Genomic DNA, 22942 nt, shown 5'->3' with positions numbered 1-22942 from the left:
ATGAAGCACTGTGATCAGTGTTGAGGAGACAATAGTAAACAAGATAAGCATGATCTTGCCCTCATGAAGCTTTAGTTCTAGTGAAGGATAAAGACAGTGAACAGTTAATTGCAATACAGTATGAAGGGAGGGCAACGCTCACATTATAGTGGCTGTCCTTGGATGTTTACATTTTGCCCTGAAGGACATTTCATGAACTGCAGCACTTGGGGGTGCTCTGGACAAGAAATACAATGGGCATTGTGGACCGAATCTGTGGTGCTGGAGAAGACTCTCAAGAGTCCTCTGGACTGCAAGGAGATCAAACCTGTCAATCCTTAAGGAAATCAACACTGCATATTCATTGGAAGAACTGATGCTGAAGCTGAAGCTCCAATACTTTGGCCACCTGATGAGAAGAGCTGACTCATAGAAAAAGACCCTGAAGCTGGGAAAGATTGAAGGTGGGAGGAGAAGGGGACGACAGAGGATGAGATGGTTGTAAAACTGGAATCCAAGTTCTTGTTAGCTGAGCCAAAGAATGAACTTTGTGAATACTCAAACACTCACATTAGCAAGCAAATAAGACTTACAAAAGAGAAGGAAAGTACAAAGCCCTCAGCATAGACACTGAGAGGGGTAAAGAGTCCCCAAAAGTAGGCATTACAGTAGTCTGATATCTTTACCAGTATTAATCTGTACATTTGTGTTTGGCTCTTGTCCTTAAAGTACATTATTTTTAACCAATCAGTTTAAAGGTCAAAATGTTTTAACGACATCTTTATGGATCCTCTTGACCCTCGAAATAAGTTGCCACCCTTTTTCCCGCCCCCTGGCCGTTTTACAATGGATCAGTTGTATGGGCTTAAGATTAATGATCATCAATCGTTTTTCCCTCAGGTATATGGAACAGAAGTTAATTGCTGCCCTTCCTTGCTGACTGCTTAGCAATTTCTACCTGAGTTGGGTGGAATCACTGACTCAACGGACGTGAGTTTGAGCAAGCTCCAGGAGATGGTGATGGACAGGAGACCTGGTGTGCACAGTCCATGAGGTCACAACGTGTCGACTAGGTGACTGAACAACAGCAACAATGGACTGAATGATTGTGTCTCTCTGAAATTCAGGTAAAGCCCCAACCCTCAGGGTGACTACGCTTAGAGACAGTGTTTTTATGAATGTAATTAAGTTATTAAGGTAAAATGAGGCCATTATTATAACCCAGGTGGCTCAGTGGTAAAGAATCTGCCTGCCAATGCAGGAGACAAAGGAGACAAGGGTTCAATCCCTGGGTCAGGAAGATCCCCTGGAGAAAGAAATAGCAACCCACTCCAGTAGTCTTGGGCTTCCCTGGTAGTTCAGTTGGTAAAGAATCTCCCTGCAGTGCAGGAGACGGGCTCGATCCCTGGGTTGGGAAGATCCCCTGGAGAAGGAAATGGCAACCCACTCCAGTATTCTTGCCTGGAGAATTCCACAGACAAAGGAGCCTAGCAGGCTTCAGCCCATGGAGTCACAAAAGAGTCGGATATGACTGAGCACACACACATGGGTGGGGCCTTCATCTGACGGGATTAGTGTCCTTAGGGAAAGACACATGAGTGGAGAGAGCTCATAATCTTGTACACAGCATGAAAGGGACTATCTACAAGCCAGGAAGAGAGATCCCACCAGAAACCAATCCTGCCAGACTTTTGTCTGGGACTTCCAGCCTCCAGAAAATTTCTGATTTTTAGCCATCTAGCTTGTGGTATTTTGTGATGTCAGCTCTAGCAGAGTAATTCAATGGGGAAATCACAGAGCATTATAGGAGCACCGAAGGGTTCATAAAGTCCTCCTAAGAGAAAATGAAATCTAATATTAGATCCCCAGAATGAGCACAAGTTAGCAAGTCAAAAGAAGAGACGGCAGAGGGGCTGGGGGACAGTGTTGTGTGGAAATGTTTCCCCGGCAGAGAGAAGCGCCTGCAGAGAGCAAGGCACACTCACAGGCCACCCTAAGTGAGAGGGGTGCAGTTGTGAAAGGATTAGCAGGACACAGTCACACAGGCCTTTTATAAACCTTTGTAAGAAGTTGGATTTTACCCACAGATCGTAAAAATGCTATTGTATTCCTAATATCATAAAAATTAACAACTGGAATCTTTTGTTCTATGTAAAACAATTTGCAATCTGGAAGGAAATTTTCACTTTTGCAGTTTTTCAAACATTTGCTCAGTACCACATGGTTGGCCTTCAGTGACATTTGTTTAATAAATGATGGATTTAGGCCTTTTCTGAGGATATTGTGATGCTCATCTTACCATTGCAGTGTACCCATGGTTCCAAATCAAAAGGTTTTTTTTAATGACCTCTTATCAACATGGTAAGGGAGTCTTTCTCTAAAGAGATTCATGTTAAAACTCCGCCCTAAAATTCAGCCTTACAGTTAGTCAGGTTGCCACCTAAAATTCAGCCCTTGCATTATCAGACCAGCCAAACAGTATTGGATTTGTAAAAGTCAGGTTTTAACCATCTACTCTGGCCTCCAGAACAATTCTGTGTATTCTTGCTCCTTCTGCAAGCTGCGGATCCGTGGATAAGTGTGATCATTACAGTTTTACATTTCTCATCCTTCTGGAAAACAATAGCTAAAACATCAGAGTATAAAATAATGTTTTGTTCTGGGGTCTGCCAAGCATGTCAGGTCAAATTCTCCTTTATTGGCCTTCAAATTGTTTTTTGAACTCCCCTAATAATATTGTTCCACATTTGGTCTTGGGGAAAACAGGCTTTGCAAACAAGTGTTGATGGACCCTGACCACCCGCTCTTAGCACGGGAGACAGGTGCACTCTCATCTTGGGCTCCTTGATCCTCCTCCAGAGTCTTTCCAATGCACTGTGAACTCACAAATTCTAGAATCCACTGCCTGCTAGACACACCTTAGTCTCAGCATTTGGGAAAGAGGGCTAGCTCTCAGAAATCATGAAAATATTTTTTTCATATTGCCCATTTTTTAATATGTATCTGGCCCACAGGAAGAAGCTCAATGTGATAAAAGTAGGAATAAGAGCTGTGGGAGGAGGAGCATCACAACCCAAGCCTTAAGTTAATAAAGTGAGCTGACCCCCAGCCCCGCGCAGCACCACTGCTGACTGAACTGGCAGGAAGGAGTCATGTGGAGGAAAGGTGTTTCCATGATCAATAATCTTTGAACATGTTATTTGGAAATACCAGGCTTAGACCTCAACAAGAATCTTCCTGAGAAAGCAAGGAGACGTTCAAATTGCTTCAGAAACAGCTGTCATTCAACCCTGATGAAACGCTAGAGGACGATCGGGGAGTGCAGCTCTCTTGAATTCCTCAGCATTCTGTGTGAAGATCGCTTTGGCCAAGTCACTGGGTCCATTTCACATAGAAATGGTGTTACCTGCCTTCCCTCCCTGAATGAACGGTTCTCACCTCCGTGCAGAGTTCTCTCTGCTGGAATCCTGACAGTGCTCATCTTCCTTTTGGAGCAGCTACCAGCCTCACCACCACCAGTCAAGGACAGAGTCTTTACTGGTCACCTTTTCATTTTCACTCATACTGGTCTGCTTGTCTGTCTTAGGTCAGGCTCTCTGGAAACACACCCTGAGAGGGGATCCCCATGCAGGTTTATTTGAGGATGCGGTTAGGACTGACTTGTGCACAGGAGTGATGGATGGATGTGAAGGGAAAGGATGTGTGGCAGAGGAAGGCGACGCACTGGGAGGTGGTCCCACAGGGGTCTGTCCTGTGGAGACCACAGAAGCTAGAACGGTTCCTCAGAGCTGTCCCAATTGAGCCAAGGGGGCCAGGGCTTTGGATTTCTAAATTGGCAGGTTCTTAGAGCAGGAGTGCTCCAGGAAGGGGTCGTGGCCTCTGGCAAGGTGGCTCCAGCAGACAAAGGTGATTCCTGGAGAGGTGCTCAGCTGTGAGCCTGCAGCAGCTGCACCCCCAGAATCTGGGGCGCATGGGTGGGGACCCACAGCATTCCCCACGCTCTCTCACCCGATCATGTGACGAGCAGCAAGGGGTGGCGGGGGTCTGGTTTAGGGGGATGAAGTCACGTTTTGTCCCCTCTGCATTTCAGTCGGCATCCCCTTTTCATTCCTCCTCCCTCCTAAACTCAGGTGGTACGTTATGGAAATGCCCCAGGGGGGTCTTGTTCCCACTTCTCCAAAGTATCAGACTAAGGCAGGCCAAGGGGCTTGTGGTTTTAAGTTCTGCAGTGCTTAGATAGGTTTACATATATTATGTAATATTTTTTACAAAAGTGAACTTCTAATACTTCTAATTTCTCTTGCTAGCTTTTAGCTGCAAAATGCACAGGATTTCAGTTACATTCTGGTCCAATTAATTTTTGTCCACCATCCAAGAAGCCTTACAGCCATTGTTTCTATGGAAAAATGTATATTGAGTTCCAGCTACTCAGTTCAAAAGAAGTCTTGGAACATTGCCCAGGTGGAGAATGCCACACAGGTAGTGGCTGAAATGAGCACGCAGCAATCGTCAAAACCTTCAAATACCAACCAGCCCATTAAAAGCCCGAGTTGCTCAGACTCAGGCTGGAGGGCCAAAGTATTGTTCCCGTCAATTTCTTCCCAACAAATAAATGCAGTAACAGACGTTCCAAGACAAGGTAGGCTGACTCAGGAGATCACTCGCTGTCATGGACTCACACTTGATCGCTGGAACAAGCGCATTTTGTCCAAGCAGCTCAACTGTCCTTACCAGTGTGGTCTGGTCCCTGCTCCCTCATCTCCAGCACTCTCCCAGTCCCCTGGGAAGGGAGCTGGCCTGAGGCAGGATGTGGGCTGCAGAGGCAGCTGGGGAAGGCGGCAGCCTCCTGCGACTCCCTATGGGCTGGGGGGCTTGAAATGTCCCTTAACTCTCCTTGGCTCTTTTACCTGTGAAACAGGCTGCAAACAGCCTTTTCCAGGAGGACTCAATGTTCATCCACTAATTGGAGAAAAAACCACCCTCAAAGGAGACACAGAAAGCACAGTTTCTGAGGAGTGACTTTCTTTCTTCCTCAATATGTGGGTGTCTGCTAAGTCACTTCAGTGGTGTCTGATTCTTTGCAAAACTAGGGACTGTAGCCTGCCAGGCTCCCCTGTCCATGGATTCTCTAGGTGAGAACACTGGAGTGGGTTGCCGTGCCCTCCTCCAGGGGATCTTCCCGACTCAGGGGTTGAACGTGCATCTATGTCTCCTGTGTTGGCAGGTGGGTTCTTTACCATGAGCACCGCCTGGGAAGCCCTTCCTCCTCAAAGAGGGTCAGCATTTCTGCAGTTGGAAACCCTCTGATTCCTTTGAGCGGTGTTCACAATCGCTCAGCAGACAGGGCGGCACCATGGTGGGAAGCTGGAATTGGGAGATGCTCCCAGAGCAAAGATGCAGGCTAAATAAGTACCATTCATCACCTCCCAACAGTCAAGGAGTTTCAGATCCTGTCAATTCATCGCCTGCAAGGGAGATGATGTGATTTACATGTTCAAGTGCCCCAGTGGCTTGATTTGCATAAGCAAAGACTTTGGGGGCACGGAAACTAAGGATCAGTGTGCAGGACACGAGTGTATTAGCATAGAGCACTCTGATTTCCTGACAGCCCCGGCCAGCCGGGCAGACAACCCGCACCCTCCCCGCGCGCGCTGAGTTTACAGAATTTGACAATTTCTCATCTACAGTAAGGAGAGAGGTTAGAGAGTTGGGGTGTGCAATGAGGTTTATAGAAAGCCTGTCTTCTTAAGCACAATAATTAGTCTTTCCTCCCTTCTCCCACCACCTCTTTCTCTTCTGACGTTCATTCCAAGGCAGAAATACTCCACCTGATAAAACGGGGAGAGGCGGTCATCACCATTTCAAACACTGGAGAACACAGATGACAGCTCTACCCTCTTCAGTACACACACACACACACACACACACACACACGTATTTATTTGTATCCTGTTTTATCATCCATTCATGGAATGTTGATTCTGCTGTAGCCCGCCAAGCTCCTCTGTCCATGGGGACTCTCTGGGCAAGAAGACTGGAGTGGGTTGGTTAGGAAATGGAGTCTTGGGTTTAAGTCCTGGCTTTGCCACATTTGCTATCTGGGCAGCTCACCTGTGTCCTCTGCATCCCAGTTTTCTCCTCTCTGAAATAGAAACAATGGACCAGAAAACCTCTAGGACCCCTTCCACCCCTAACATAAAGGAAATGAGTAGGACAGCCCAGGGCACGGTCACGGCAGACAGACGGAACCACTGGCCTGTGGGGGCTGGATACCAAGGGGCACGTCCCAGAAACCCCACCCGAAGTGTGCTGTCACCTCTCCCTGTAAGAGTTTGTCACCTGCCCTCCGTGAGCCAGTCTCCACTCCTTTGAAAGAACACTGTCAACAAATGTGTCTTAGGGCTGTTGGGAGAGTTGAATATAGTACTTCTAAGCAAAAAGCACTTTGCAAATTATAAATGCAATATACTGTTACTAATGTGTTAACTCAGATGAAATTGAAATTCCAAGCAGGATGTTGTGAAGCAGCCCTTTAATCCATTGGTTTTCAGGGGAGTGGAGTTGGGAGTGATTTTACCCCCCAGGAGACATTTGGAGGGTCCTGGAGACAATTTTTTTTTGGTCACACCCAAGGACAGAGGACAGATTCTATTGGCATCCTCAGGAAAGTGGCCAGAGATACGGTTAAATGACCATGGACCCCGGACACTTAGATCCCAACAGCGCCATGACAGTGCTCCAGCCAAAAGCAGTTTCCCGGAGAGATTTCATCACCAAGCTCTTAGCTGTAAGATTTTGGATGAAGTTTGTCTTATAACCAAAACACACCATACTTGGAAGGGCAGAAAAATCATGAGCATGAAAATAACTCTGTAAAGTATGTACTTTTTTACTGGCGTAGGGGGAAGAAAGTCAGATCTCTAAAACACATTTATTACGTGTAATTTGGCAACAAGAGTTATAGAAAGAATGTATGCAGATTGTACAAGGCATTGGTTAGACAGCGGGCTGAACTCTTTCAGTCGGAATGTAGTCCATCCTGTGCAAAAGAGTCGCTCATTCTCTCTGGAAATCTGCCAATCTAAAGGTCTTCTGTGACAGACAATGTAAGGGTTTAAAATATCTGCTGTAATTGATATTTTTTTCAGTTACTGTTTATAAAAATGTTTGGTCACTCGCCAGGTGTTAAAAATTTGAAGGGAGAGTAGTTCTACTGAATGTCTGTTGAGCATTTGTGCTGGAAACACTGCTTTCAACCCAGGCTGAACAGTGAACGTGATTCTGTTGGATCTTCGGTGGGTTGATAGTTTTAGTCTCCAACTGGTTCAACACCTCAGATGGAGAAAAATAAACTATGAAACCAGAAACTTTTATTTCACATTTAAATAGCAATGTTTTTATCCCAAAGGAAGAAAAAAATAATTTTAAACACATTTGAATTATTTCTCACCATAATGACTTAAGGCGGATGGTACCATAAATGCGGGGAAAAAAATTGTAAGGAATAAAAAAGCTTTGAAAACGGGATTAGAACTCACAACTTTTAAGTTATTGAAGATAATACCAACAATTCTGAAAATACAACAGTTGCCCTCTCTACACCTACTCCTTAAACTTGACATTTTTGTGTTCCATGTCACTCCAATATGTTCTCTAAAAGGTTTTTTGTTTTTTTTGGAATCACAGTGACTTGGTAGATGGGGGTATTGCAGTGCTGACCCATTCCCTTTTGACTTGACATGTTCAGACCAGATTTGAGGCCTCGGGCCTGGTGTTAAGGTCTCTGACTCCTGACCCTCTGTTGGAGCTGAGAGTTCTTTCTTTTCCCTCTTGAAACTGCGTGGGTCCCGGCACGGACGCTCTCCTCTGAGATGAAGAGCCTGGCAGTGAAATCGAGTAGTGGGGGTGAAGCCCTCATGAACCGCAGAGCAAACGCTTCATGGCTGTGAGGTGAGCAGAGGTCTCTGCCCCTGGGAGCCTCGTGAGGAGGTGCTGACCACACCGTAGGAAGCCCTGGTTTTGGTGCGCCCGTCACTGTGGACTCTTTGCAAGGAGGCAGCTGATTAAGGTGTATGCAGATAACACTCCAGATTTTTCCTGTGTCTGAATATAAACTTGGCCCTTTTGAAATGGCATGAAAATCTGTCAAGTCACTGGGGTGCCATTTTTTAAATTCCTGCTACAGTGAACTAAGTGGTACCTCCCAGGATTTACCCCACGTTCAAAAATTGTTCTTATAATTAAGGGATAGAATCTCCTGATAAAACTCTATAATTTAGGTCCCAGAAGAATCCAACTACTGGGGGCTTGCTTTTGTCCCTGTTGTTCCCCTAGGGCCTAAGTGAACTCTGAAACTCTCTAATTAACAGTTGATTATAAAAACTTTGTGAAAAAGCATTATTCTACTACTTCCTAACACGCATGCACATGTACACATTTTCTTTGTAGAACTCACTTTTGAGGTTTCTGGTTAAAGACAACCCCAGCTTCAAAAAGGCCTTTTGGTTTGAGGCAGCAAGAGAAGAGCTCAGGAGGTGCCTCTCAGAACACGCAGACTGTTTTCATTCAAGACAGACACACGGGCACGGCTGAAGGCGGAGGGAGGGAGGTTTATTCTCCACTGACCTGCAGATGTTCAAACTGCAGATGTTCCCAGTGCTGCCTAGGTTAGAAAGGAAGTGAGGTGAGTATGTTAATCAGTCAGTCCTGCCCAATTCTTTGGGACCCCATGGACTGTAGCCCGCCAGGCTCCTCTGTCCATGGGATTCTCCAGGCAAGAATCCTGGAGTGGGGAGCCATTCCCTTCTCCAGGGGATCCCTAGGTTAGGGGATCTTCAATAAGCAGGGAGGAACTTACCCTGAGAAAGCAGCACCATCCCTGGTAGGGCCACCTATACAGGCCGGTTTTGTTAACACAGTTGGCACAGAAGAGCCTCAGAACCAAGCCTCTGGGAGAACAATCGCCTAGAATGACAAAGAGATGCAGGGAGGAAACTCATCCTGGTGAAAATGATGTTTATGCAAAAACAATTGCAGCGGCTATCACACTTCAAGGAGTAAAGACACTATTTTCTTTCTGTAACGAGGAAATTGAGCCAGTCACACTGTTAGAGCACCCGTGGCAAAGGAGGCTCAGCCAGATCTGAGAGGTGGGCAGGTACTTGTAAGACCCTTAGCTGCAGTCCATGGTCTCTGCTGGAGAATGAGGGATTCTGGGGAAAGAGATGCAGCAAGCTTTCCTACAGTATCTGCCTCAGAACAGGAAGACAGCATCCTGAGATCAGGACACACCAGCTCACCCTCGCTCAGGTTTTACATTGAAAATAATTACCAATATACATCTGACACAGAAGTGCTTTAAAATAGAATGAAACGAGCTTGATAAATATGAAAGGGCAAGAAGGTATACCTAATTATTTCTATTCCCTTTGCTAATAACTTATCCTTTGTGGCTCCTTCTGTTTCTCAAATCTGAAGTTGTTACATGGATCAAAACAAAGTCAATTTTTAAAAAAGACTTTAAATAAATGGCTATACTTTTTAACTTTATTTATTTAAATAAATAAAAAAGACTTTGAGTAAAGAAAGAAAGAGTCTATTTAAAGAAATACATTCTGAGATACACTTGTTTAATTTCCTCATTCTGTACCCTGATATTAAGCCAGTGTTACACACACCCTCCTAGTGAAATGTTTAAGATAAAACAAGGTTTAATAAATGTCTCCAGCTTATCTGAGAACAGTCACCCTTCTCCCTCTGTCCCTTCATTCACTACATTTTTCCACATAAGGAACACCATGTTTGAACAACCCATTTTAGAAATAAACAAAGTTCTGTGCGTGGCTGATCTCAGATTGTGTCTGAGATTCATCTTCATCTCAACAATAATCTGTGTTGTCTTCCAGTCCTGATGCTTCCCCAGCCTCCAGTGGAAGGCACTCACCTGGCAAACAGAAGATCCACCTTTCAGCTGTCCCAGAAGACTCTTTCTCAACATGAATGTTTCCATGAGTACTTTGTATCCCATTGACTATAACCCTATTACCTCAATTTGGAACAGATGTTGTATGTTGTGAAAAACTAATATTCATCTCAAAAATTTCATTTAGATCATTGTGTGTGAAAACTGAGAGATAAATGCAGGGCTAAGGGAATAGAGTGCAAAAACATGGAAAAATTCAGAAATAGTTTATTCTTGCTATGCACTTTATCTTCTGGAAGTAAAAGCAGCAAACTTTGCCAAGAATCGATTAGGAATTAATTATAAAATTCTCTGATCTAAATCAAATAATAAATAATGTAAAAATAGAATTATTTTCATATATTGAAAAATTATGCTTTCCTGGGTATATCTGTTTTATTACATAGTATTATATACATCGGAGAAGGCAATGGCAGCCCACTCCAGTACTCTTGCCTGGAAAATCCCATGGACAGAGGAGCCTGGTTGGCTACAGCCCATGGGGTTGCAAAGAGTCGGACACGACTGAGCGACTTCATTCCACTCACTTCACTCACTTCCTACTTTATCACTGGAGAAGGAACTGGCAACCCACTCCAGTATTCTTGCCTGGAGAATCCCATGGACTGAGGAGCCTGGCAGGCCATGGTCCATGGGGTCGCAGAGAGTTGGACACGACTGAAGTGACTGAGCAATTATATACATTCTTAATAGCACTCTATGCTCATCAGCATCGTTTACTTTATACACATTTTTAGTTCAACTCTAAGTCTAATGACACAGGATTCCAAACACACACAGTTTTAAGGAAAAATCCATCTTTGATATACTGCCCAATAGACACTAATAATGTCAAATATTTTGAAAAGTTTACCAAATAATGGTAGATTTTTTAGTTATGATTAAAGTTTTGAAAGAGAATGCCTAATACATATTGACCAACCCAGAGAAATTATTAAAGGATTCCAGAATGCTGAGGTGCTATTAGTTGGTGCTCTTAGATGTTCACCAAAAGCTGTTCATTACTCAAGGCCAGGAAAGAATTTTGAGGCTGCAAAAGAAACAGAGTGTGACCATTATTCAAAAAGGATATCTGAATTCAGGTATCAAAAATTTGATTGGCATTAGTTTTAGGACATCCCACTTTTGCATTCCAATCCCCTATGATGAAAAGGACATCGTTTTTTGGTGTTAGTTCTTTTCTCAGTGTTAGTTCTTCTTTCAGTGTTAGTTCAAATATGCAGATGATACCACTCTAATGGCAGAAAGTGAAGAGGAACTAAAGAGCCTCTTGATGAGTGTGGAAGAGGAGACTGAAAAAACTGGCTTAAAACTCAACATTCAGAAAACTAAGATCATGGTATCAAGTCCCATCACTTCATGGCAAATAGATGGGGAAACAATGGAAACAGTGACAGACTTTATTTTCTTGGGCTACAAAATCACTGCAGCCATGAAACTAAAACATGCTTGCTCATTAGAAGGAAAACTATGACAAACCTAGACAGCATATTAAAAAGCAGAGGCATCACTTTGCCAACAGAGGTCTGTCTAGTCAAAGCTATGGTTTTTCCAGTAGTCACGTATAGATGCGAGAGTTGGACCATAAAGAAGGCTGGGCACTGAAGAACTGATGCTTTCAAATTGTGGTGCTGGAGAAGACTCTTAGGACTTCTTTGGACTACAAGGAGATCAAACCAGAAAATCCTAAAGTAAATCAACCCTTAATACTTACTGGAAGGATTGATGCTGAAGCACCAATACTTTGGCATCTGATGCAAAGAGCAAACTCTTTGGAAAAGATCCTGATGCTTGGAAAGAATGAAGGCAAAAGGAGAAGGGGGCAGCAAAGGATGAGGTGGTTAGATCACATCACTGACTCAATGGACATGAATTTGAGCAAACTCTAGGTGATAGTGGAGGACAGGGAGGCCTGGCCTGCTGCAATTCACGTGATCTTAAAGAGTCAAACATGACTTAGTGACTGAACAACAGCAACAAAATTTTAGAATATTTGACAAGGGAAATGTTAACTATCTTGATATTTGAGCCCATATAAAAGGAATTTGAAATTTTGGATAAGCATAAAATCATCAAAGAAGACCTCAGCAACCCTTAGTTGGGCTGTCTCGGTTCAGCCGTGCTGTTATCTCTATGTGGGCATGTGTGCAGTGGCTGCAGTCGTGTCTGACTCTTTGCGACCCTATGGACCATATGGCCCACAGGCTCCTCTGTCCATGGGATTCTCCAGGCAAGAATACTGGAGTGGGTTGCTGTGCCTTCTCAAGGGGATCTTCCCAACCCAGCAACTGAACCCTCATCTTTTACGTCTACCTTCATTGACAGGTAGGTTCTTTACCACTATCACCACACGGGAAGCCCTGTTACCACTATGGTATTATAAAAATTCAAATAAATATTTAAAGTATGTTTCCTCACCTGCTTCTGTCTGGTAAAAGTATTCATGAAGAACTTAAGTATCAGAGCCATGCTTAAGTGGTGGAGAATTATGTCATAGAAGTTAATTATTAGAATTCATGGAACTAAGATATCTGATACAATTCCCTTTATTTAACAGATAAAAATATTCAAATCTGGAGAAGCTAAATGCTTTTTCTAAGCACACGTGGTGAATCAGTGGGAGAGGTTAAACTTGAGGGTGGGGTCTCTGAAACTGTACTGTCTGGTGGGCAGCCCACATCCACCACTGGGTGACTATGTAATCATAGTTGTTTCCCTCATTAATCTTGCTTGGTTTTTATTCCAATTTCTTCCTTTGTAAAACAGACATAATAACAGTAGAGTGGAAGCCCTCTTATTTAGCATTACAAAGACAAAGCTATCAAAATGTGAGCAGTGATGTGTTAAGAAATACACACTAAATAGTTTATTTTTAATCTAAAGCATATTCATTTACCCATCTTTCATGTAGGGTGAAGGCCTTTTGAGTTCTTTTGACTGGTCTAATAATTACCTGACCAAGACAGATTAACAAGAGAAAAAGACTAATTTAATTCACAGACACAGAGCTCTCATAGAAATAGGACCCCTGAAGTGACCAAAGTAGGCTGTTTGTATATTATTTTTACACAAACAAAAAAAAGTATCTGTGAAAGAGGCTTGTGCTTGGGGAAGCAGACTAATGAAGAAGTAATAAAGCCTGTTTATATAGCTTCCTTAGCCTTGAATTCCCTAACTTTGTTGATAAGAAATCTTTCTATCCCCCTGGTATAGGAAGGACACTTTTACATGGAAGGTTTATTTCCTGCTCTCAGGGGAAATGTAGGGGGTAAGGGTGTTTTTTGTGTATCTGTTTTTACCAACTGTTTCTCAAGTAACTTTAATTCAAAATAATCTCTATTCATTGAGGTATGTGTTGGGGCAGCCTGCCCTTGGCCCTAACACAGGAAATCGATAAATCCTTGTATGTAGATATCTTTCTTTCTTCTCTACATTTTTTTTCCACATTGATATTCAAAATTAACTTTGGAGGAAAAAAACAAAATTAACTTTGATTCTCTGTTAAGTTATATTAATAAAAATTAGTAGTGGATTACATTATATATCCAGTGTTAGTTATAAGAGTAAAGACCAGCGATTAATTCTAGAATCATGCTAAATACAGTCCCTGTAATATAATAAAAATGTTTTTATATTTTAAGAGTTAGTCTATAGTTTTCTCACAATTAAGATGCATACAGTTTGAGTCAGATATTGTACACCACTGATTCTAATCTGCACATTTACCCACATTTTAATATCTTGAAGATCTGGATGCTTTCTTACTGCCCATGGTATCTCATAATTACTGTGGACCAGATGGCAGTCATAACATACGATGCTGCTGCACATTTACACTCCTTAAATGTATCAACATCAAAATTCAGAAGTGACAGCAACTTGAAGAGAATCACAGAATCAATAGATCAGTCATTTGAGGAATCACTAGCGATCTCAGTGGCCCAGAGCACCATACAATGGTATGGAAAATTACAAGCACCAACAACTCTGAGTTGAAGTAATTCAAAAGAATTTGAAGTTTTAGGAATAATACTCAATTCCTTTCACTTATATTTTTGTTTTTCGTGTATTCACAAGAAGGTTGTATGATCAAAACTACAGTGTGAAGTGTACAAGCACTAATCATGTCTGACTCTTTGCGTCCCCATGGACTGTAGTCCTCCAGGTTCCTCTGTCCATGGAATTCTCCAGACAAGAATACTGGAGTGGGTTGCCATTCCCTTCTCCAGGGGATCTTCCCAACTGAGGGACTGAACCCGGGTCTCTTGCATTTCAGGCAGATTCTTTACTGCCAGAGCCTATATGTTGAACAAATATAAAGAACTCTGTCATTGATATTATATAAAGATTAAAATGACCCTGACCATAGTGCAGTAACTAGCACCAGAGTGGCATTCCTATCATAAGCAAGTGTAATAATGGGTCAGATATATGAGGCATCTGGGTTTCAGCACTGGACCACAAGCCGTTCAAGGCTGTGCTCCCTGAAAAAGGAACTCACAATGTGAGTCTCATTCATGATAACCTAGCTGTCTGACTGGGGACAAATTAGGGTTTTTGTTGATTTTATTTTGCCCTCACATGAAGCATGCAGGGGTCTTTGTTCCCCAACCAGGGATCAAACCTGTGCCCCCTGCACTCAGAGCATGGCGTATTAACCACCGAACCACCGGGGAAATCTTGGGACAACTCTTGACTGCAGTGTGGTGAGCCGGAGTCCAAGTGGCAATCCATCCGAGCTAAGGAGGCAGGGATCAGAGTTGGAACAGCTGGAATCCATAGGGCCAGGACACCAGAAGCAGCAGATACACACAGTAGGGACTTTAAATTTTGGACAGAGGATTCCTCATATACCGCATGACCAAAGGCTGTGCTGTGCACTGTCAAACTGATATCACAGAAGGCTTCCAGAAAGCAGCTGCTACAGGGTTCAACCTGGAAAAGAGATGTTAGTGGTCAAGCAGTGCTTGTTAAAAATTTCCCTAGCACTTTGGGTATCCTCCAGGACAACAAAACACTGCCCTTTAGAAGTAAGGCCTGTGTCTTATTCCATACCTACCCAAATAAAACCTAAAACCAAACCCTGACAAGATCTCCTGGAAGACAAAGAGCAGAAATTGAGTCCCATCAAGTGAGAGGCTGAAAAACCCCTCCAAACATCTTTCCAAACATCTATCCTAACAAAGCAGATTACTAAGGCCAAGATTATAAAGTGCAAGGTGACCAGCCAGTAATCGAACTGCCCACTAAAATAAGATCAACATTTTCCAGAATCTCTACAATGTGCTGTCAAAGATGACTGCTAAATAACCAAATCCATAATTAAACAAGAAAATATGAGTCATATTCAGCAAAAAAAAAAAAAAAGACTGCCAAAAAAATTCATCCCACTTATGTGTTGGATTTAACAAAGACTTTAAAGCAGCAACTGTAAATATGTTCAAAGGGCCAAAGTTATTTTAAAAGTAAAAGAAAGCACGGTTGGCCATAAGTAAATCGATAGGAAATCTCAGAAGAGAAATAAAAATTTTAAATATAAATTGTACAACTTCAAGTAAAATGTCTAAAATAAGAGAATGGGGGTTAACAGTATCTTAGAGCTGGCATGAGAAAGAATTAGCGAGAGTGAAGATATACAGAAAGCAATAATTCAACTTGAAAAGAGAGAGAAAATATTGAAGAAAAACATACAGAGCCTCAAGAGGTCTTAATTATTGCAACTGGAAAATGATAGATAGACGATAGATATAGACAGAAGAAAGAAAGGATGCAGGAGAGGGAGTGAGGAATGGCATGATTTGAAAAGAGAAATGGAGAAACAGATTTATCTCTATTTACAGACCATATGAGTTTCTCTACATAAAATTTCAAAGGAATCTACAATTTTTTTGAAATTGATTAGTGACTTTATTAATAGCTAGCAAAAGTTTAACATGTAAAAATCAATTATATGTCTATACCCCAGCAAAAAAATTGAAAATTGAAATTAATTGAATAAATTTAACTTGAAAAGCACATGATCTCTATACTAAAAACTACACAGCATTATGGAGAACCATTGAAGCAGACTAATTGGAGAGAAATATACAATATTACAAGTTCAAGTTCATAAACTAGAAGGCTTGATATGATACACATTCTCCTCAAATTTGAATTACAGATTCAAAAATTTTACTTAAACGTCATAGTAGCAGACATTAGTAAGCTCAATCTAAAATCAAAATACAAATAAAAGGACCTAGAATAATGAAAACAATTTTAAAATCAAAGAACAAGCTAGAATACTCACACCATCTTATTTTAAGACTTACTAAAAATCACAATAATCAAGACAACGTGGTAATGATATAATGGTAGACAAACATATCATGAAAATAAAATAGAGTCCAAAAACCTATATACATATGTGTGGCCAACTGATTTTTCACAAAAGCCAAAATGTCATCAAATAGAGAAACATATTCACTTCATCAAGAGATGCTGAAACCACTAATATATTTGTATTCAAAAAAAAGAATCTTGACCCCTAACTCACAACATAAATAAAATTAATTTGATAAAATTCATTCTTAAATTTAAAAGTAAAAACAATAAAATTTCTAGAGGAAAATATAGGAGAAAATCTTTGTAAATTTGATATAGGCAAAGATTTAGTAAACCAAATACAAGTAAAAATTGATATGTTGGACTTCATCAAAATTAAAAATTCTGATAGAGGTGGATCAGAGTAAGGCAAGGGCAGCCAAATCATGCATGTTCAGAGTCAGTTTCTGTCTTTTTTTAAAAGTTTGATATTTTGCTCATCATGAGTTTTTTATATTAATTTTAATTTTTAAAATATTGGATTAATTTTTTTTATTCTTGAGTACTTAGTTTTCAGCATCCCTTTAACTTTTGCTGCTGCTGCTGCTAAGTCGCTTTAGTCGTGTCTGACTCTGTGCGACCCCACAGACAGCCCACCAGGCCCCGCCGTCCCTGGGATTCTCCAGGCAAGAGTACTGGAGTGGGGTGCCATTGCCTTCTCTGTTTAACTTTTGTGCCTGAGACAAACGGCTTGTTCTCCTCACCCTTGTTCGGGCCCTGATCCCGTCCTTCCTATGCTCTGAACTCTGTATCCTCAGGTCACTGGGACTACAGGCTGGCTTTTGGTTTTCCCTCCCCCTTATGTAGTCAGAACACCCTTTCCAGTTCATGACCTGGGGCAGTTATAGAAAGCCCCTCAGCTGCTTTTCTTCTCCTGGAATCACTGTCCATTTCCCATCTTCCAATGGGTGAACATCATTTCTTATATGTTTTGACTAGTTTTCTACTAGTGTAAGAAAGGAAGGTAATTCTGGCCCTGAGCTCCATTATATCTGAAGCAGAAGTATTTACAAGAGTTTTGAAAGGTGTTTTTATACCTAGTGTTTGTACATCTAAGTGAATATGGCAAGCTTCTCAATATACCTCAATTTATACTGGTTTAGAAGAGAGGGTTATCCGAAAAAATGGTAAGTATTACTAATCTTTAATCTATATTAACATTTTACAGGTAGCCTAGTGGCCATTAATTTTTATAATGTTGCCTTTTATTAAGCCTAAAAATATTTGGTAATTACTTGCAAGAATGCTGTGGAAAGGACACCGAACTTAAGTTATATACAACGTTGGAGTGTGTGACATATGATTGTCTGTAACAGGAGCCATGATGAAAGAACCAGAAGTTTCCAGGTTCCTTGAATGACGATGAAGTTATTTCTGTCTCAGATGTGAAGATGTATTCCATCTGCATGAAGCAGGCTAGAGATACAGAAAATTTGTATTCTTGTCTCTATTGCTATGAAACTTTGAAAGATGTCTTATCCTTATTTCCCAATTCAAGGATAAAGTATAAATTCCAAGAAGGTGGACTAGACTTAGAGGGGAAAGGTTGGTTTCCCCCAAACTGCTGGTCTCTGGGCTAGAATCAGGAGATGGAGGTGGGAAGTGCCAAGAGGACAAGGAAGCTTCTGGCTCCTGTCTATGAAATGAAGATCAGAGAGAGCGGGAGGTTAGAGGCATCAGCTCACGTAATCCTCAGACCTGAGAGTGGAAACAATAGTTTGTGAGCCGGCAGCTACTGCCCCCATTAGTGGGCCTCAGATATTTCATCCAGAGGAGAGGCCATTGCACTCTGCTGTGATCAACAGCATGCACTTACCATGGAGAGCAGTAATCGGATAACAACAAAGAAATCTGTATTCATAAGTTTTCTCCCTAAGGAATAAGACATTATTTAGATTAGTTTAGGTTAAGAAAGCTATCTCTTTACTTCCGCTTACTCACCAACCATAGAACAAGCTTCAGCATCTTCCAGCATTGCAGCAACATATGTTTATTGTAACACAAATATGAAAGAAACTGCCACTCTGCAAGGTGTAAGAGAGCCATTCATTCTTTCTTTTTTCTTTTTTTTAGTAAATTGATTTCTTTAGATAATATTGGTTTGCATCAAATCACATAGTATTTTTTCTTGGAAAAATAAAGTTGTTAATCTAATAGAAAAGTCCTAATTTCACATTGATAGATGATCATTACTCTAATTAGATCTAACTAAATGTACTTGGAGCATAATCTCAACTGTAATTTTCTTTTTATTTATTGAAAAATGCAAAATCTAATTATTTTTATGCAGAATTTACACATTTTATAAAGGCCTTGATATATGGTTTGAGTCTGCTGATTCTCTTTGCTATACAACAAAAACTAACACAAGATTGTAAAACAACTATACTTCAATAAAAATTAATTAAAAAAATTTTTTTTAATTTTACTAAATCATGGATGACTGCTCTAACTGATTTGAAAGTATTTCCAGTGAGGAAATTGGTAACAGTAAACATGTTCCGATGGTCTTCTGAAAACACGTGATTGCTGAATTAAAGAGGCCCATTCATTCTTAAAATGATTCCTTGTTCTCCCTGCTGAGGCTGCCAGCCACCTGTCAATTGTGATATATTTTATGATGTAGACTGAGGGAGCTGGATAAGGATCACAAATTAATTTCCTTCCCAACAAATGACAAAACATATCATGAAACTGAATCACTTAAAGCAGTGACCACTGGGTCTTGTCTTCTACCCCAGAGAAAACAGTTTCTCCTCTTTGACAGCTGCTTTAAACTTAGAATGAACTCAGCAGTTCTTGCCCCTATGGCCACAACTGTCTAAGCCAGGTCTGTAAACAGAATGCTTGGAAAAGACAGTACAGCCTCTCTGATGCAGACTTCCCAACTTAGACAAGCTAATCAAGGTCCAGGAAACTATATGGCTTGCACAAAATCAGCATAAATCAAAGACATATGACTCACACACTTACCCAATTATGAGAGTCAGGGGTACCTTTCTTACTTGCCTTATCCTGTCTATACAGCTTAAAGATAAGTTTGTTGTTGTTCAGTCACTAAGTTATGCCCAACTCTTTGCAACCCATGGACTGTAGCCCATGAGGTTCCTCTGTCCATGGGTTTTCCCAGGCAAGAATGCTGGAATGGGTCAGTATTTCCTTCTCCAGTGGGTCTTCCTGGACCAGGGATCAAACCTGTGTCTCCTGCATTTGCAGGCAGATTCTTTACCACTCAGCCACCTGGGAAGCCCAAAAGATCAGTATGTTTTTATCCAAATTATGAAACTAGTTTGCAAATATGTGATCAGGCTTCTAAAAGAGCCAACTAAAAAATCTAACTTAGTAAACACAAAATTAAATAAATTGAATTTGTAAAAAGATCAAGGAAAAAGCAGGTACTAATTCCATTGAAAAACACTTGAGTGTTTATAATGTACAAGGGTGGGCTAGGCTGTAAGGAGGCTATGGGGGACTATGAAAGAAATTTAAGATAACCTTTAGCATCAGGTATGTATTGCTGCCAAAACAAAACAAAACAAAAAAATGAAGCTGAGTAAATTAAGACAACAATTTATCATATTTCGGGATTTTGGGGGCTGACCACACAGTTCTTCCAATCTCAGCTGGACTCTGTGTCTGCAGCAGGCTGGTGGCTGGACCGGAACCAGGTGTCCTGATGACCTGGGGCCTAAGTAGGGAGGTCTGAAGTGACGGCCGGCCGGGCCTGTCTCCACTCGCTCTTTCATCCTGGACTTCTTCACATGCAGCCGAGCACTGCAAAGAAGCAAAAGCTGCAATCTTCTTGAAACCCCCACAGCACTGATTCTATTATGCTCTGTGGGACAACAGGAGGAGAAAAAGTCCAGCTCAGATGTAAGTGATAAGTATACATTCTAGTTGGTGATCTATTTTATATACACTAGTGTTTAAGTGTTAATCCCACACCCCTAATGCATCCATCCTCCCTTCCCTTTTGGTAACCATAAGTTTGTTTTGTCTATGGGTTTATTTCTGTTTTTAAGTTCACTCATATTTTCTGAAGATTCCACATATAAGTGATATCATATGATATTTGTCTTCCTCTGTTTGGCTTGTGTGTGTGTGTGTGTGTGTGTGTGTGTGTGTTAGTCACTCAGTTGTGTCCAATTCTTGTGACCCCATGGACTGTAGCCTGCCAGGCTCTTTGTCTATGGGACTTTCCTGGCAAGAATACTGGAGCAGGTTGCCATTTCCTTCTCCAGGCTGTTTGGTTTACTTCACTTAATATATGAGAAGCTCTGGGTCCATTCATGTTACTGCAAACTGCATTATTTCATTCATTTTTAAGGCTGAGTAATATTAAGTTGTTATGTACACCACATCCTCTTTATCCACTCATCAGTGGATATTTAGGGTGCTTCCATGTCTTGGCAGTCGGACACAACTGAGTGACTTCACTTTCACTTTCCACTTTCCTGCATTGGAAAAGGAAATGCAACCCACTTCAGTGTTCTTGCCTGGAGAATCCCAGGGATGGGGGAGCCTGGTGGGCTGCCGTCTATGGGGTCGCACAGAGTTGGACACGACTGAAGCGACTTAGCAGCAGCAGCAGCAGCATGTCTTGGCTATTGTAAATAGCATTCCAGTGAACACTGGGATGCATGTATCTTTTCAAATTATGGTTTTCTCTAGATGTATACTTAGGAGTGGGAGAGCAAGGTCATATGAGAGCTCCAAGCCAGGCTTCAACAGTATGTGAACTGTGAACTTCCAGATGTTCAAGCTGGATTTAGAAAAGGCAGAGGAACCAGAGATCAAATTGCCAACATCTGTTGGATCATCAAAACAGCAAGAGTTCCAGAAAAACATCTACTTCTGTTTTATTGACTGTGCCAAAGCCTTTGATTGTGTGGAATAAACTGTGGGAAATTCTTAAAGAGGTGGGAATACCAGACCACCTCACCTACCTCTTGAGAAATCTGTATGCATGACAAGAAGCAACAGTTAGAGCTGGACATGGAACAACAGACTGGTTCCAAATAGGGAAAGAAGTATGTCAAGGCTGTATATTGTCACCATGCGTATTTAACTTATATGCAGAGTACATCATGAGAAATACTGGGCTGGATGAAGCACAAGCTGGAATCAAGATTGCCTGGAGAAATATCAGTTACCTCAGATATGCAGATGACACCACCCTTATGGCAGAAAGCGAAGAACTAAAGAGACTCTTGATGAAAGTGAAAGAGGAGAGTGAAAAGGCTGGCTTAAAACTCAACATTCAGAAAACTAAGATCATGGCATCCGGTCCCATCACTTCATGGCAGATAAATGGGGAAAGAGTGGAAACAGTGACAGACTTTACTTTCTTGGGCTCCAAAATCACAGCAGATGGTGACTGCAGCCATGAAATTAAAAGACACTTGTTCCTTGGAATAAAAGTTATGACCAACCTAGACAGTGTATTTAAAAGCAGAGACATTACTTTGCCAACAAAGGTCCATGTAGTCAAAGCTGTGGTTTTTCCAGTAGTCATGTATGGATGTGAGAGTTGGAGTATAAAGAAAGTTGAGTGCCGAAGAATTGATGTTTTTGAACTGTGGTGTTGGAGAAGACTCTTGAGAATCCCTTGGACTGCAAGGAGATCCAACCAGTCCATCTGAAAGGAAATCAGTCCTGAATATTCATTGGAAGGACTGATGCTGATGCTGAAATTCCAATACTTTGGCCACCTGGTACGAAGAACTGGCTCATTGGAAAAGACTCTGATGCTGGGAAAGATTGAAGGTGGGAGGAGAAGGGGACGACAGAGGATGAGATGGTTGGATGGCATCACCGACTCGATGGACATGGGTTTGGTTGGATTCTGGGAGTTGGTGATGGACAGGGAGGCCTGGCATGCTGCAGTCCATGGGGTCACAAAGAGTCAGACACGACTGAATGACTGAACTGACTGAACTGAACTGATGTTTAGTTTGTTAAGGAAGCTCCATACCATTCTCCATAGGGGCTGTACCAATTCACATTCCAAACAACAATGTAGTTGCTGTTCTCTCCACACCCTCTCAGCATTTGCTGTTTGTAGTTTTGAATTACATTTCTCTAATAATTAGAGATGTTGGGCATCCTTTCATGTGCCTAATGGCCATCTGTATGTCTTCTTTGGAGAAATATCTATTTAGATCTTCTGCCCATTTTTTGTTTGGGTTTATTTTCATTTCTTTGATACTGTACTGTATGAACTATTCGTATATTCTGGAGATTAACCCCTTGTTGGTGGCATCATTTGCAAATATATTCTCCCATTCTATAGCTTGTATATAGTGATATAACCCTGAACATGTCCAATCTCATCTCATCTCAGAAGCTAAGGCGGATCAGGCCTGGTTAGTACTTGGAAGTTCAGTTCAGTCACTCATTCGTGTCTGACTCTTTGCAACTTTATGGATTGCAGCATACCAGGCCTCCCTGTCCATCACGAACTCCCAGAGCTTGCTCAAACTCATGCCCATTGAGTCGGTGATGTCACCCAATCATCTCGTCCTCTGTCGTCCCCTTCTCCTGCCTTCAACCTTTCCCAGCATCAGGATCTTTTCCAATGAGTCACTTCTTCACATCAGGTAGTCAAAGTATTGGAGT

General features: G+C 41.6%; 1 long non-coding RNA gene across 2 annotated transcripts in view; it reads right to left on the bottom strand.

The window, feature by feature from the left end:
- Positions 1-14512: 14512 nt before the first annotated feature.
- Positions 14513-22942, bottom strand: part of LOC145530616 (uncharacterized) — a 35678-nt gene continuing 27248 nt past the window's right edge. The window contains exon 6 of one of the 2 annotated variants that reach the window (XR_014071934.1): positions 14513-14896. This is a non-coding gene — a long non-coding RNA (uncharacterized LOC145530616). Of the gene's footprint in view, positions 14897-19878; positions 20099-22942 lie in introns of those variants that run through there. The other variant, XR_014071935.1, reaches the window with a different exon arrangement.

Source organism: Giraffa tippelskirchi, chromosome 12 (assembly GCF_054371585.1).
Source record: "Giraffa tippelskirchi isolate mGirTip1 chromosome 12, T2T-mGirTip1v1.2.pri, whole genome shotgun sequence".
Taxonomy (NCBI): Eukaryota; Metazoa; Chordata; class Mammalia; order Artiodactyla; family Giraffidae; genus Giraffa; species Giraffa tippelskirchi.
The sequence above is the reverse complement of the archived record's forward strand: the minus strand, read 5'-3'. Positions and strand labels throughout refer to the sequence as shown.